The sequence below is a fragment of the Tachypleus tridentatus genome, chromosome 7 (assembly GCF_004210375.1).
Source record: "Tachypleus tridentatus isolate NWPU-2018 chromosome 7, ASM421037v1, whole genome shotgun sequence".
In the NCBI taxonomy this organism is placed as follows: domain Eukaryota; kingdom Metazoa; phylum Arthropoda; class Merostomata; order Xiphosura; family Limulidae; genus Tachypleus; species Tachypleus tridentatus.
Window position 1 is genome coordinate 138,634,293 of NC_134831.1, and position 17,424 is coordinate 138,651,716.

General features: G+C 33.2%; 1 protein-coding gene across 1 annotated transcript in view; it reads right to left on the reverse strand.

Annotated features, from left to right (window-relative positions):
• LOC143256711 (uncharacterized) overlaps window positions 1–17,127 on the reverse strand; it is a 91,456-nt gene extending 74,329 nt beyond the window's left edge. The window contains 1 exon segment of the mRNA XM_076514315.1: window positions 16,791–17,127. The gene's annotated coding sequence lies outside the window, so the exon portion shown is untranslated.
• Window positions 17,128–17,424: the final 297 nt, after the last annotated feature.

Here is a 17,424-nt window from a genome sequence, read left to right on the forward strand (position 1 = left end):
CGAAGTAATTTAACAGAGGCGATTAACTTATTTGCAATTATCGGATTCTACTCGCCTCTAAAAACGTTTATAGAAATTCGAATACAATATTTTACAATAAAATAATTCTTTAGGAGATTTTTTTTTACTATTTTATAACTATACGGTTTTAATTAACTAATAGAAATTCCCCATAAGGGAGTTTCCCTAACCTTCAACTACATGGCCATTCTTTATAAAAAAATTTGTAGCACATAACACCAGGATTTCATAAACTTTTATGGGTAATCGTAGCAGGGCAGAGGTAAATTAATATTTCCTTATAATATATGAAATTTGATGGGTTTTTAAATGTACTTGATAATTATTCTTGAGTAAATATTTAAAGGTTACACACATAACTTAAAGAAGTCTGTTTTTTTATTTAAAATAAAACACTTCAGGTATTTATGATTTGTGAGCACGTCTGTATCAAATAAATCCGGAGTGATTCCGTTGAATTCAGAATACCGAATTAAGAAATATTTTCGTGATTAGTTTTTCTAGCAAATCAAACAGTACGAATTTGAATCGAAATCTTTTCATCAAATAAGAAATCAGAGTTTGTATATTTTGTTACGAAGCATGGGTATCGAAACTAGGTTCTTAGCGTTATAAGTTTTCAGACCACTAAGCCTCTGGTGGAGGGCAGAACATTCCATGATGATATCCTTGTATATGATTTACAAACTTACAAACTAATCATAAAATTAGAGTGTGTGTGTGTATGCTGTTATATCTGCTGTGCCCACCGGGAGAAACCGAAACCCTCATTATATCTGCTGTGTCCACCGGGGAAACAGAAACCCTCATTATACCTGCTGTGTCCACCGGGGGAAACCGAAACCCTCATTTTAGTGTTGTAATTCCGAAGACTTACCAATGTTCCACAGGGGCACTGCGAAACTAATAGTCTAGAGAATATTCTATATATATGTGCATGACAATGCATATTTATTCGTGTTTCAGAGCATATACACCAAAAGTTAATGTACAAACAAGTTTGATATAGGATTAACAGTATAAAAAACGTTGAAAGAATCCCTTGAAATGTAACGTCTGTGAAAGATAAGAAAACCTATCCTTAAGTACCTAGAGAGAAAAAAAGAAACTTCAAAGAGAAAGCATACCTAAACCTGTCCTGTTGAATTCCCAAGAAAGAGTTCTTTCCTTCTGTGTCTTTCAGTATTTAATAACGTTACATTTACGATGAAACCTTTTCTAACTCTGACAACCAAAGACAGCTCTTTATTAAAACGTCCGGGAACAATTTAATACGATATTGTAACAGACTGCCCATGCACATGTTATTAAAGGCTGGTGATGGTATAATGAAAACTAGCACTCATACAAATCGTATCACTTCGACGTTTATGCTTTAGGCTTGTTTTACTTGTGTGTGTGTTTCTAAGTGAACAGGCCAAGTAACATGATTATTTTTACTTTATCCCGAAAAGTTAATGTAACCTTTTCTTCTTAAGATACTTGAAAAATCTTCCTTAAATTCCAACATAAGTCTATTTGGAGTTGTGTCTTTTCAAAACACATTCTCTTCTTACATGCGAATACGAGAAACAAAATATATCCAGTGACTGATAAAGAAAACGATATTAGCTCAGAGAAACATTATAATGTAATAGTCGGAAGTTACGGAGTATATTTTTTTCACTTGTCATCAGTACGTTAGCATTAATTAATGATGTTAGTATATGAGTAGTTTTCAAAGTGAGATAAGTCACTGTATATGCAGTGTAGATAGTTTTAACACTTGGGAATTAATAAGTGCGATGTTTCCAAACACCTTAAAACACTTTAAATATAATATTAATGAATAAACACTTCGAATTGTTTGTACATAAAGTAATAATCAGTGAGCAACAATGACCGTATATACATATATATGTATATCAATAAAATAAATATAGTAATAACCAGTAAGAAACAATAACTGTCTGTATATATAAAGTAACTAATTTGGAATATCTCGTGGTGTTTTTGTGCGCGTGTAGCAGCAGACTAATAATAATCATTGAAGACTATAAGGAAAACGTAATGATCTTGAAACGCCTCCAAGTGTTTATATATATAGTTCTGATCAATAAGCAGCGGCGACACTTTGTAGGTAAAAATATTAAGACAGGTCCAAGTGTCTCTGCTTATGGTATTGATGAATGAGGAAAGAAGACTATTTGTGAACCACGAAATGATTTTGGAATACAGTGAAGACTGTCTATAGACAAAACAATAGTTTGTAAACGCCTACGGGTGTTTATTACAGTGGTGATTGATGAATAGCGAAGACTATCTAGATAAAGTAGAGGCTATTGAACGTCTCTGAATGTGAGTCAATAGAAACGGTAACAAGCACTGAATATCTTTACATAAAGCAGTTATTTTTGCGAGCACAAAACACGTACATGTACAGGTTTCTAGACAACAACAGGTTACCTTGACATTTCACAGCACTGCTAATTTTCTGTAAATAAAGTTGGCATATTACTGTCCCCGTGGACTACATCTAGAATAATTTCGAAGACCTATGAAAACGAGAGGGCGCAAGTAAATGAACAGGATTTTTTTTGTATATTAGCTCAATCAGTGTCAGCAAAAAACAAGTTAAATATAACTAGGAATTTGTTTTTGAAGACCTTAAAATCTGAGTATCACTGAATGTCTTTGGTTCTGAAATACCTTTAAGTGTTTTTTTATGTAGAAGTAATTGTTTTCTGTCTTTCATGAAGGCTTAGGTGAAACCTAAATATATGTGTTTTGATAATACATACATTTTGAAGTACCATCATATCTACATATAACTGTTAGTATAATTGAAACATCGACAATTTTGTAATCTAGAAAAAAGTTTTTGAAGAGAGCAGGATATTTACATGTGTTGATGTACCCAGTGGTACAGCGGTATGTCTGCAGACCCACGTATGATGGGCAGAGCACAGTTAGTTCATGGTATAGTTTGTTTCCAAACAACTCAACTCAACTAGATCTGTTGATAAAGAGTTACTTTCGGTAAGATACCGGGTGAATGTAGAAAGAGTGTTTTCAGACAGAAGCAAATGCCTGCGAATGAAACAGAGCTTTCTGAAGAATGCCGAATTTCTATAAACGAACTAATGTTTTTCTCTGAAAATATGTCCGAACGCCGGTGAAAAAATGTTGTAATTTTCAATATCAGTAAATTACGTTGTAATTCATGAAGAGAACTGATTAACTTTACAATTTTTTTTATCTTTTCTTAAACAAGAGTAGTTAACTATTGGGACTCATTTCAAAGCAATGCAATTTTTGCTTATGTGTTAAAGTAAAACTATTAATATTTGCATGCAACATAATGAGAAACTGTAAATAAACTTTCGTGACTAGCTTGTAGTTTTTAATACATCATTAAACGTATTTATCTTAACAGTAAAATAGAGGTTTCGACGGAACCTTGGATTAATATATCTTGATAAACAAAAGCATGAGTTTTGGTAGAACATTAAACATAATTTTCTTAGCATGGAAAACAATGTTTTCCGTTAAATACTGAATGTATTTAACTCGGTAAAAATAATAGCACCGTTTTGTAATTATGATGAAAAACAGTAGCTTTGAAGAATGAACAAGTGCTAATAAATAAAACCAAACGTTCAAGAAAATTATTAACCATGGATTTATGAATATAATTATAAAAACGGTAAATAAAATGATTATTAGATGAAGACACTATGAGATTCATCCCTACTTTTGTATGAGAATGAAATGCATCAGAGCCCAATCACATGGTTGTAACTTATTCTGTGATTGCTCGTCGTTCACCCCATCAGATACTGCCACAACAGTATAATATAGCGTGTTCAGCACGTTGTATTAAAACATTTTAAAGCTGGTATGAAGTCGCTGTGAAACACAACATGTCAGAACTGCATTTGAAATTGATTGACATTTTGTAGGAAGTGTGATACTCCAAAAACTAATCGCTTTTTTGGAAATGTACGTAACAGCCATTTCCGAAACAAAATATTTGTGGATGTGTTCAGATAGAAGATTTATAACTTCCAATACAGACTATTCTTGGCATTTAATGACATTTGAAAACAGAAGAATATGGATCAACTTGAGACATCAGAACTATCCAGAAGGAGACCTGCAACAGTTCTTGATTAGTAAAGTGCAGCATCTTGTAACGGGTAAGAATCAACGGAAACAAAGGTCAGTAGCAAAATACATTTATGTTCCAATCAACAAGTTGCAAAAGATTTAAACAAACAATCTCTGTATGGAAAAGTTACACAAGTCAAGTGTACCTAACTTGTTTCCACGGCATATTTGTTCAATTACTTCTTATCACAACTAGTTGTAGAAATAAAAAATGATTTATGCTATTCCATATGGAGACATACTGATCCACCTGTCACTATACCTATGAACTCCTGTGCGAAATAAACAGTTGTAACGGATACTGTGAAACCTTTGTCCAAGTGCAATAGTTGGATTATATAAATCCAACAGGAGAATGTGCTTTGAACAGTCTTAGGACTGAACAATTTTCAATCGAAAAATACGTTACAGAGCAACTGTCAAAAGATCAAACTAGGCGATATGGAAAGTCATTCTAAGAACGTACCCAACCTCTGTACCTCTAAAGGTACAAGTAGTCATTTTGTGGTAAATGCATTCTTTATTCCCAGGACTCAAATGCTACATCATGAACATGTTGAAATCAAAGTTTTAGTTAGTGAAGTCTAGCCCATTGGACACATTAATGCGAAATTTCGTGTTTCAATAGGAACTGTATAGAAACTAAGAAAATAGCATGTGAAATTAGTACTGTTCATAACATACGTCGAGGAAGAAAGCACGAATTTCTCAAAATTAATGTTAAGTAACTCATGTTACATCTTTACATGCTTCAACTAAGCTATATCTTGTCAGTGATCTAATTATAACTGCAGGTAGGAACGTCACCACCAGAATAGAATATAAGCAAACAAATAGCTGTAATGAATGTGTAATTGTTCAAAATCAATTCTAAGAAGAAATAATCAAACCAACAAGCTGAAATTGACGAACAAATCTAAACGATGATACTCTTTAAACTTGAATCCAGCTATAAATTGTTTGGCAATAACAAAAGATAATTTTCCAATGGTAGAAGTGAGAATGATGTCATGATCAAAGTATGTTTACAGTGAAGCACATTTGAGGATCAAGACGAGTATGGAGTGCACTTTAACAAATAGACGTCAACACAAATTGAGGAACTTGACTGCTGACAGGTATAATAAGATCCTTATCCATCATGTTATTCCCTCGAGAACAAGTTTCATTACTCAGGATTCCTCCTCCAGTGACACCTGAAAGGCAAAACAATCAGACACAGAAAACTTTCGGTCATGATTTTGCCTTCACAATGTCCTGATACGAGTATTATTAAGGGCATATATGGAAAATAATAAGGGCTAAATTCCTATAGATGTCGCAAAACGACATGAGTAGAAAAACTGCTACATACCTATTTATACAAAGACAGACTTCAAGAGAAAATCATTTCAAAAACGATATGTTTTGTTTTTTTCCAAAATGACGTGACCATGTCAGAAACTCAAACATCTGAAGAAATTTCTTTAATGGTTATAAGAGTATTTGATAAAGCTAAGTGTATAACGCTTGAAAACTAGAATATCTATACTAATGCAATGTTCTCTCTACAACTGGAGAGATTATTAGTAAATAAATTAGAAATTTAATCGTACCAAAACAAACAAACTATTTTATTACTGCATTAATGTTTAAAATAGTTCTACAAGTATTCATCTGTAAGTCTTTCCTTGTCGTTTTTGTAGAAATAAAGACGATGATAAATAGACTGAGAAAATGTTTTTAAGTACGTGTTGTGGATAAGGTTCTGTTAAATATTCTAAATTCCAGTACTTGGTGGACCATAACGAATCTGTAACAAAGAAAAACGAAACCATATATACCACAACGAATATTTTTAGTGGTTAAGCTGTTCTTGTTAGATCACTAAAAGATTTTCTTTGTTTTAGACCAAAGTCACATCAAACTACCTTGGGTTACCTGTTCTGTTTACAGTAAGGAATCAAACTTCGAATTTTAGTATTGTAAGTCCGTAAACTTACCGCTGTCCCATAGGAGGACATCACAAAAAAGAGCTTGACCTTACATATTATGAAAGTATTCACCATATTTATTCATAATTAGTATGTGACATCTATCGATAACTGACATACATATTTCCTGTATAAGTCTGAAACTCTGAACCAATTCGTTGTCCAAAGACATTCAGAATGAGTGCCTTAATTTTGTACATTTGTTTATAACAATGTTCTCACACGAACATGTTTGCATAAAATATGAGGGAAGAAATGTATTACATGTATCTTTACCTAGAGTGATTTATCACTCACACTGCACACCAGCAGTATTTACCAACGATACGGAAAGAAACTCATAAGAGACGTGTCACCAGAAAACATTTCTAGAAAATGAACGTGCATATAGAAAAATGCAAGTCATCAAGAGTTAATGAACGAGTAATAAAATATTTATTTTTTATTCACAGAAAATGTATATGTTGAGATGTTAAACTCTGCTGGTGGGATTGGACTATGATATATGATATAACTATGATATCTGTTCGCTTTCTTTAATTCCATATTTACACGAAACGCTTTTTTGTTTATTCTGAGGCAAAAAAAAAAAACGCTTCTCTGAAATCGTCCATTGGCAAGTAAGACAGGAGAGTTTAATTTAAAGCATCGAAATTACTTTTAACGGAAATATAATTACGTAATATAGTAACTGATGAAACAAATGCCTCTTTGAAGTTTGATTAGATTTATCTGGTATAAAAAATAATTTGAGTTGGTCAAAAACAAAATAATAAAACAGGGTTTAGGAAAAAAAAACATTCCCAATCAAACGGTTTTTTCTAGCGTGTTACTTTGGCATTATTCCTGCATCAAAACTCTAAATATTTCCTAGTTAAAAAAGAAAAACATCTCCCGCTTTATTTTGAATCTATCCTCCACGGAAACAGCGGTAAGTTTATGGACTTACAACGATCGATTCCCAGAAATGGACATGACAGGTAGCCCGATATGGCTTTGCTATAGAACAAAGAAACAAACAAATTCTTCACGCTTTGCTTGTAATGCATTTCGTCTATATTTGAGTTATATAATACAACTATATTTGAGTTATATAACACATCTATATAAGTGAACATATTTTTTGCGCCCCCAAATATCAACATACACATTCAGTTATGAGCCCCAAGTTATCACATTTTTCCTGAAACACGTTAAGCTACATTTAGGACTTGAAATCCCTTAAACAGCAAATGAGCTTTGTGGTTGATAGCATAATCAAGTAAGTGTATCAATTTCTGAAGATCACATGTCTTAGAAATCTGATTTGAGCGTACGAGTGGTTTAAACAAGTGTAATTTCATACTTAACAGCTAAATCGTTTTACTCTATTTTATTATATTGTGAGGTTGTGATATATATCGAAAGATAATCTTTAGTATTTCAATTTTTTTTATTACATAAAGTTAATAAACATTTTAAAAATTCTAATCTAGTTTTGGAAGAGCAATAACCCGTTAATTTTGTTCTATCTATGGTAGTATTTGTTCTGGGTGTAGTTATTATCTTTACAAAATTATCTAAACTCCAGAGAGGTTCAACGATAATCTTGGTGGTTTATGACAGTAAAATTCGGGGATCGATACCGTAGGTGGATGTGACTATCAGACTTTTTACACTCCAAGACAATATTTTGCTCAGAAATCATTATTTCATTCATAAACCCTTCGTAATATCCAGGAACTGTTAACTGTTCGTAGTACTTCACTAGTTCTCCGTTCACTACTTTTATCTACAAACATGGAGTTGTACTCTGGCAGACTTAAAACCTAAAGTATTTCATTTGATAACTTCAGCTTATATTATTTCAAAATTAGAGTCCCATGTACCATGTTTTATGTAAAAGGTATGTCAACTCATATTTTGAGGAAACAGGAGGAATTTTCGACTAACACAGTGCTACAATTGGTAGTAGTTATAAAACCTAAAAAAAACTTAATACAATATTAAATGTATTACATATACTATGTGTGTTTATATGTATAAACATTGAACTTTCTAATTCTAAAGTTCTTAAATGTATCAATTCAAAAAGAAATATGATTCAGATAGGCAAACATTTCATGTATTTGAAGCATGGTTATCGGCATACATATAAATGTTATCTAGCAACATCTACTATTGGGTTTGAAGTAGACGGGGTTGTTTTCTGGTTTGTTTTGAATGTTTTTTTGTCTTTTCGGCTATCTTTAGAAGATTACAACAAACCTCAGTTGAAAAACCCAATTATTTTTAATACAAAAATCTGTAGTCATTACAATAGAACTCGTCATGTTAATACAATAATTATGTCTAAAAAAGGTGTAACAAACATCAACAAATATGCGTTAGTTTCCCAGTTTAAGTCTAATAACGTTGCCCTGCATATAAAATTATAAAGTCTGATAGGATTGATTAGATTGCTCCTTACAGTATATGCACGAGCAGAGCATGCTGAGTTTCCAACGTTTAAAATCGTTATATATTTATTTAGTCACAATTAATATAATCACTGCATAGTTACCCATACTTGCACACGATTAAAGGTGAAAAAAAAAAAGAGTTACATTTTCTTAATTTTATATAACGAACCTTTATTCTAATTTTTTTTTTCAGTATTCAATGGCTCAGCGGGAAGATAGAGCATTCAAAACACTAAATTTCGGGGCTCTAATCCTTGCTTTAGGCAAGAAGCAGGAAACCCACGGTTTTTATTAGCGTTTAAACAAATATAAACAATTACATAATAAATGATTTTGACATTAAAATATGTTTGTTTATTTGGATTGTTTTGAATTTTGCGCAAAGCTCCTCGAGAGCTATCTCCACGAGCGGTTTATAATTTAACAGTGTAAGACTCGAGGGAAGGCAGCTAGTCATCACCACCCACCTCCAACTCTTCGGCTACTCTTTTACCAACGAATAGTGTGATTAACTGTCACATTATAACGACCTCACGGCTGAGAGGGCGAGTGTGTTTAGTGTGATGGGGATTCAAACCCCCGACCCTCATATTACGAGTCAAGTGCCTTTACCACCTGGCCATGCTGGGTCATTAACAGTTAAGAAAAAAGTAACGTACATTACAAAATGTAACTTATTGTAACTTATGGAATATTTGCATCTGTACTAACACTTGAAAAAAATTAAAATTAAAATCAACTAAATAGAATTTTCAACATTTTTATAGTTAATATATATTAACATATGTTAATAGAAGGTAATATGTAATATTACCCGTCAAAAGTCAAGGTCCAAGGTTTCAACGCCCACGAATAGTTACAACAAGAGAGTGTTGTGATAGTTTGCCAACTATATTTAAAACAAATATTACGAAAATAAACATAGCACTTGACTTTATTTAGTACGATACGATTTGAACAATCACTATTTAGTAGTTCCACTTCCAGCCTGGCATAAGGGTCATCACTAGTTTCTGTCAGACAATCTACTGGTATTCTCTCCGTATTTACTGTACATTCTCCCCAAAATTACTCAAGTTAGTTAGTTATTTTCTATTTTTCATTTCTGCTTTTCAACTAGTGTCCCAAATTTCTGATTAAATTAGCATCAGCCAATCCACAGTTTTATATCAACAGTTCTTTCCTTGTTTTCCACGTGCAATTTTTCCACAGTGAATTGTGTTTTGGATCATAATCCTCCTGAAATTTAGATTAAACGTTGTTCCAAATATCTTTAATAATCCCACGACTTTTGTGCTTTTTTTTAAATAGCATCTAGTATTTCTGCAACAGGAAAACATTTCAACAATGTCGTAGTTTTGTATCTACTGTAAAGATGCTAGTTTTGAGCTACTGAGCAGAGAATAGATATCTAGTCAGTAGCATTCTGAGGGATTCCTTGATTATTGCTCCTATAACGAACCAATAACCTTAAAGTACGAGGAAATGTTTAGTAGTTTCGCACTGAACCGAATCTGGTTCGCCTGCGTTGAAATTTAGAGTTTTACCACAGGACTAACATGCCATGCCATTATGTAGGCCCATAAACTGGATTCGCACACCGCTTTTCTAACACACGCACTTGCTTAAATTTACGATAGTCGCGTCTTCGAATAAAATTCTTCTACGGTTTCCATAAAGCTCAATCTTTGTTTCGTCAGTATGTCCAATGTTTCTGCATTTATTTCTCGAATGCTCTAAAGCAATTTGAACATCAAAGCTCTTTGAATGACCCTGTTTTTTTTGACCGAGTGACTTTCTTGGAATTGCGTTCCTTGTGTTAGACTTTAAGCTGCAGCCTGCAGAAATATACAGTACTCAACGAAACGCATTTTTTAACACTAAGCCATTAGGTTTTCTTTTTATTATCTAAAGAAATAAATTAGGCCGTGTTTAATGGTTTAATTGTAAGTTATTTCACTTGTTTTTCTACGTTTATTCATGGAGAAACTAGCAAACTCTTTGACGTTAGCATTCTAGTGCCTTTCACTCCAATTAATTCAACTAAAACAAGACTGTTGACGATTTTAAAACAAGCGTGAAAAAATTTAATGTAATACAACGGAGAGACGAAATGATGTATCAAGCCCGTTCAATCGACATTTAACAGTGCACTGTAAATGACGTGAAATTATGTCATGGTAATATCTCTGAAAAAACAAAACACTTATTGTGATTAGAAAGGAGAACGTGAATGTACAAAGAAAGATAAACAAAGAGAGATGTTTTGATGTTTTGTTAACAGAGGTTTCCATTCTTCTAGGCTTTTATGGCAAATTTAAGGCATTTTATTAAATACATTGCTTTATACTTTGTTTATTTTCGAATTTCGCGCAAAGCTACTCCTGCGCTAGCCATCCCTAATTTTGCAATGTAAAACTAGAGGGAAGTCAACTAGTCATCACCACCCACCGCCTTCTTTTGGGTTACTTTTTTACAAACGAATAGCTGGATTTATCGTCACATTATAACGCATCTACGAGTTAAAGGGCTAGCATGTTTGATGCGACGGGGATTCGAACCCACGACCCTCAGCATTACGAGCTGAGCGCCTAAATGTATGTGTATATGTGTGCATCACTATCTTACATACGAAGTAAATTAACCGATCTGAAGTTAAGAAGCGCGAATGTAACTCCTGTGATATTATATGGGCTGAAATTATCTAATGAAAACATCCTCAAAATTTCGATAAACTTAATAGAAACTCTCACATAAAAATGATAATTTCTTGGGTGTATGTGAAACAACGATAGAAAGTCTTTCAAAAGATATAAAACATATCAGTATGTAATGCTTTGATAATGCCTTACAGTGCATAGAACAATAAATTACAAAACTATTATTCAAAGTACTTAGAATTATTTTTAAAAATATCTAATTAGATTTTTAACATTTAAAGTCTTAATACGACCTTGAAGATTTCTTGTTTATATAATTTGCTTGTTTTAAATTACTTTAAATCTTATAAAGTATATCTCTTATTCAGGTGCTACAAGAGGTTAAAGGTTTTTAAATACTGTTCTTTTAATTCATTTTCTTTTACAAATAAAATAACTTAAACAAACTGGCAACTAATAATCGAGAGAAGTGTTACTGTTAATATTCAGTAATCAAGTGTTACTGTTAATATTTAGTAATCAAGTGTTACTGTTAATATTCAGTAATCAAGTGTTACTGTTAATATTCAGTAATCAAGTGTTACTGTTAATATTTAGTTATCAAGTGTTACTGTTAATATTTAGTAATCAAGTGTTACTGTTAATATTCAGTAATCAAATGTTACTGTTAATATTCAGTTATCAAGTGATACTGTTAATATTCAGTTATCAAGTGATACTGTTAATATTCAGTAACCAAGTGTTACTGTTAATATTTAGTTATCAAATTTTTATCGAAGTAATAGTTTGAAAGAGCATCTACTTAGTTTTTTTTTTGTTTTCGAACAAACTAAGCAATTTCAGTGAAGTTTCACAACGTTTATCTTTTGATGTTGTTTCAGCTACATATAAGCTACAGTTCAAAACCCATAATAACTTAAACTTTATATTTCATATCATAAACAGTTTATTTTTACACCAATAAAAGTTTACAGTTTATATCTGAAAAATGAGCCATACTTAATGGATTCTTGGCAGATAGCATAATGTGGCTTTGCTGAAAGAAAACACACACACACCTAATGGATTCTAACGAATCAAACCTACGACTGACTTAGAACAATCTTTAAAGTTTTTTAATCAACTTGACTTAACACTTGTACTTAGTTCTGCCTACGAAACATAAAAGCAGATGCACGTGGTCGATTTAAATCCCTCTTTGATAAGATGTGAGTTTTAATAAAGGAGTATTTTGCTTCATTATTGTACTATGATTTTTAGTTATATTATTTTCAACCAGATCACCACATTAAAGTAATTGGCCTGTACTGCTCATGTTTATCTTACCAATGCATTAAAATGTACAAAGCTATTCTCTTCATTAAAACCTAGCATATCTAACGAATATTTCACCTGATCATGTCTATTTGACCAAGGTGTTGTCATAATAAATATCACACCTTATGATATCTATATCAGATTCTGTAAAACAGACTTCATTTTGTTGTGTATCAGCAGACGTATTAAGTCAGTTCCTTTTGGAATAAGCAAATAAAAACATCTGGTACAGTGTAAGTGAATTTCTTCATTTTATCAGTAATACATTGAATGAATAAAACATCCAGAAGCATCAGTGCTTATGAATAGTTTGCTGTTATTTGTCAAGAGCATTCTAATAATAAACTATGTCAAAATGCTTTTGAGGTCTTTGAAATATATTTGAATAATTTTGGCAATCCTCTGTGTTAGCTCTTGTAAAGAATGTTTGTTTACTATTGCTACGAAGGAAATGTATACTACAAAACTGTTCGTGCTAAGAACAATTAACATAAAAAGTTGATTCCTTAGTATGAGTAATGACTTAAAACATTAGAGCAAAATGACAAATTTTTCGTCATCGAGTATTTCTTCTATAAGTAAATTGCAGAGAAAATTCGAAAGTTTAACAGAAATGTTTACACACAATAAGAACATGCTCGGAGAACCTAAGTCACTCTCTCTACACGTGAACATCTCGTCATGAATTCAAGTTAACTGCACTTTACTAAAATATCAAATATAGCAAACATTTAATGCAGGTTGAAATACTATACTTGAGAAAAGCCAAAAATAAAAAAAAAAGATTGAATTTTTTACTGATTTGAGTGTTGCTTCGCTTATGTTTACTTTACTGATACCTTAGAACTGTATATTCCTGACTTTGGACAGTGTCATTGGTGATGGTGGAACTATCCACCGTGATTGTTCGAATTTTACGGGTCATTGGCCTTTTTTAACTATATTAAAGTTTTTACCTGACTTCTGAGCATTATTTATATTTCAGCTACTTTTCTTTTACATTTTCTAGTATTTTACTTCCATAATTTGTACTGATTGTTTGGTGCAGATACCGCCAAAAGAAAAAGCCAAACAATCAATGTTACTTACTAGCGGAAGCTATAAATTATTGGCAATAGTACAAACGTTTAAATGCTGTTACTAAACAAATACAATAGAGAAGCGACAGTTCGTATTCATGTAGTAGAAAGATTGGATAAGATCTTCAAAAATTAATTACGCCGTACGATATCTGTTAAAATCACTGTTAGCGGCTGTAGAACTTTGCTATTGACTCACATGAAGTTTAAGAGAATAGCTGGAGTAACATTCAGTACTAACCAGTCCCACAGTTTCTATAAAGACTACCACTATTAGTAAAACTATTAACGCCTCTACTTCTCACAGGCAAATCAAGGTTTCGTGTCTTTTGTTGTCGGTTTCTTTTCGACGTAAGAGACAATATGAGAAGATCGACATGTCAAGTTGTTTGTTTGTTTTTGAATTTCGCACAAAGCTACTCGAGGGCTATCTGTGCTAGCCGTCCCTAATTTAGCAGTGTAAGACTAAAGGGAAGGCAGCTAGTCATCACCACCCACCGCCAACTCTTCGGCTACTCTTTTACCAACGAATAGTGGGATTGATCGTCACATTATAACGCCCCCACGGCTGAAAGGGCGAGCATGTTTGGCGCGACGTGGATGCGAATCCGCGACCCTCAGATTACGAGTCGCACGTCTTAACACGCTTGGCCATGCCGGACCTGACATGTCAAGAAACCCACTTCCAAGATGTTTTGTGAATGCAGTTGGACCAGAGTTTAATTTAATGCAGAATAATGCAAGAATTGTGAAGAGCTACCTTGAATAAGAAACAAAAAAGCCTTTGAGTAGGTAGTAAAAGCCTTGACTGGAACACCACTGAAACCTTCATGAACATAATGTGCACCAAAGACCTTACCCTTCACGCGAGCTCAAAAACTAAGTGTTACACTGACTGGGGGAAGAGATAGGTTTCACGTTACATCGTCTACTTAGTGCTAATAAGTATATCTAAGAGATGAAGAGAATATGTACATGCCCAAATATTCCCTGTTTGTTATTCATTTTCCTTCTTTTTTTGCCAAATGTAACCATTCGTCGCAAGTAAATTCAGTTAGGCTTTGACTGTAGGCATCATGAATTTCGCAGTATGCTCCATGAATTGCGAGGATTTTTTTAAAAAACTGAATCGTTAACTGTGTTTAGTGGAGAAATTGTACTCTAAAAGTATACTCTAATTTTACCTGTGTTGTTCCTTGGGTTTAGCATTTTATAAAACGTTTTCCCTTTAATTTCATGAAATAATCTAAGTTATATTTTCTTCACTTAGCTTAATCTATAAATTGATAAAATCGATGGTGTTCTACCACGAGTTAGTACCAATGCTTCTGAGAGCTGGAATCTAAAAGTTTTAACTAAATTTGAATAACATATTTTCACAGCATGAAAACACTAAACTACGGTAAGTTTAATTACCCTAAATGATCATAAGTGACTCAACAAAGCATCCCAAATCGTGAAAAAAAAAAAAGACATTTTGACAAATAAATCTTCCTCTTTTTTTGTTGCCCTCCTGTAGCACAGTGATAATTCTGCGGACCAATATCGCTAAAATCCGAGTTTCAATACCCGTGGCAGGTAGAACACAGATAGACCTTTAAAAGCAGCTTTCTGCTTTGTACAAACAGCAACTTTTTCATGTGATAAATATTACTTCAATTCTAAACCACAGACTTTTATGAGGTATATAAAATTTGCATACACTAGAAATATGCCATGGATTTTTAACTATTATTTTCTCTCTTTCTTTAATTACCTATTCTGTTACTTGTTCACAGGAGTGTCCTTTATGATATTTCAGGGTTTTCTTTGAGGTTATTTAAGTTCGTCAGATGGAATGCTCGTCCTCCCAGCCGTGGGGGCGTTATAATGTGACGGTCAATCCGACTATTCGTTGGTAAAAGAGTACCCCAAGAGTTGGCGGTGGGTGGTGATGACTAGCTGCCTTCTCTCTAGTCTTACACTGCTAAATTAGGGACGGCTAGCACAGATAGCCCTCGAGTAGCTTTGTGCGAAATTCCAAAACAAACAAACAAACAAAAAATCGTCAGATGGACTCTCAAACCGTACAGTATACTACCACGAAGCTTTACAAATTAATGTTATACATATTTTTTACGATGTCTTTCGTTGGGACAGAGGTAAGTCTTCGGATTTACAACGTCAAAACCAGGGTGGACATAGCAGATAGACTGATGTAGCTTTGTTATAAGAAAAGTATTTCTTATGATGGTATTATATAATCAATTTGAAAATTAAATTAATAAAAATCGAAAGACAAAGATACATTCGTCCAGGTTGATGTTTTTTCATTATTAGTCAACCAAATTATTCATAGTTAGAACAGTCATATAATCAAATCGTTTCCACAGTGATGTGGCTTCCAAAAGATTTTAGAGTATTGAGTTTAGTTCTGCTATTGTTTATGTTTTCATCTTGAGTGTCCATCAAATACATACATACATGTTCTATATTCATGTGGAAATTGATTGGAACACATGTAACTATTTATATTAATTTTTCTAACACTCAAGAAAAATTCGCAGGTTCAATAAAGTTGCTGTCAGGGCCACTCAAAGGTAAATTTCTTGGTTAATGAAAAAATACTTGAGCGTCCTGTCCTTAAATTAAGGGAGATTAAAGTCGAATGAATTTTTTATTTGTTTCGAATTAAGCACAAATCTACAGAATGGACTGTATATTTTTTGCCCACCACGGGTATTGAAACCCGGTTTCTAGCCTTAAAAGTCCACAGGCATATTGCTGTGCCACTGCGGGTAATATATATATATATGTGTGTGTGTGTGTATGGATAGGTAGTCGGGAAGAAAGAAATCTTTCGTTGTCAAGGAAACATTGGTATTAAAGTTACGTCAGGAAATACAAAGTAGGCGATTCATCTACAGAGAGGAGGCAGAGCGAGGAAAACAGCTACATATATTTACATCTACGTCTATATATAATAATACAACATATACGCCGTTAACGATCGTCTCTACGAATGTGGTGCGAGTGCCAAACACGTCGAGAGCAGCAAGCACTGGTGCCTGGTGTGTTCATAAGAAGCTTATATTGATGCTTCCATGTTTATAATTAATTGCCGCTTTCTCAACGAAAATACTGCGAAATATTAAAATGCAAAAGCCTTACCTGCACAAAGAGACCTTGATACCTGTTTAGAAGGTCCTCTTACTACTTTTCATAACCCACCAGAGAACCACACGCTCTTGTTATTGCTATGTCACTCGTGCTATTCAAGAACTCGCAGCGAAAGCATTGATAGACGTCCAGATTAGTGGACGATTCCGCTGTCTCCATCGTGGGGATGTTGGTAGAATGGAGGGACGCAGAGTGTCAAAATTTTGATGTTTGTTGTGAACTTTTTAATGTTCTGCAAACAGCATGTTCTTGATTTAATTCGTAACATGTCAGTTTCCTTTTTACCTGTCACCTCTATGCATTATACTTGTCTAACATAACCATGTTAAGGTTATTTATTCTCATTTAAAATACTTGCAGTAACGAAGCTCAGCACTCAAGCTTGACAGACCACGTTCTCAATGACTTGCGTCCCTAAAAGTATGACAAGTACAATAAGGTATATGGTTTAAAACATATTTTGAAATCCACTGAATTAGAACAAGGATATACTGTTATCTGTATATTATGCTAATACAATATTAAATTGGCTGCAACACTGAAAAAAATTCACTGTTGTTGTAAACTATTGTTGGTAAACTTACTACAGTTTTCCTAATGTTTCTGACATAAAATTTCTGAAATG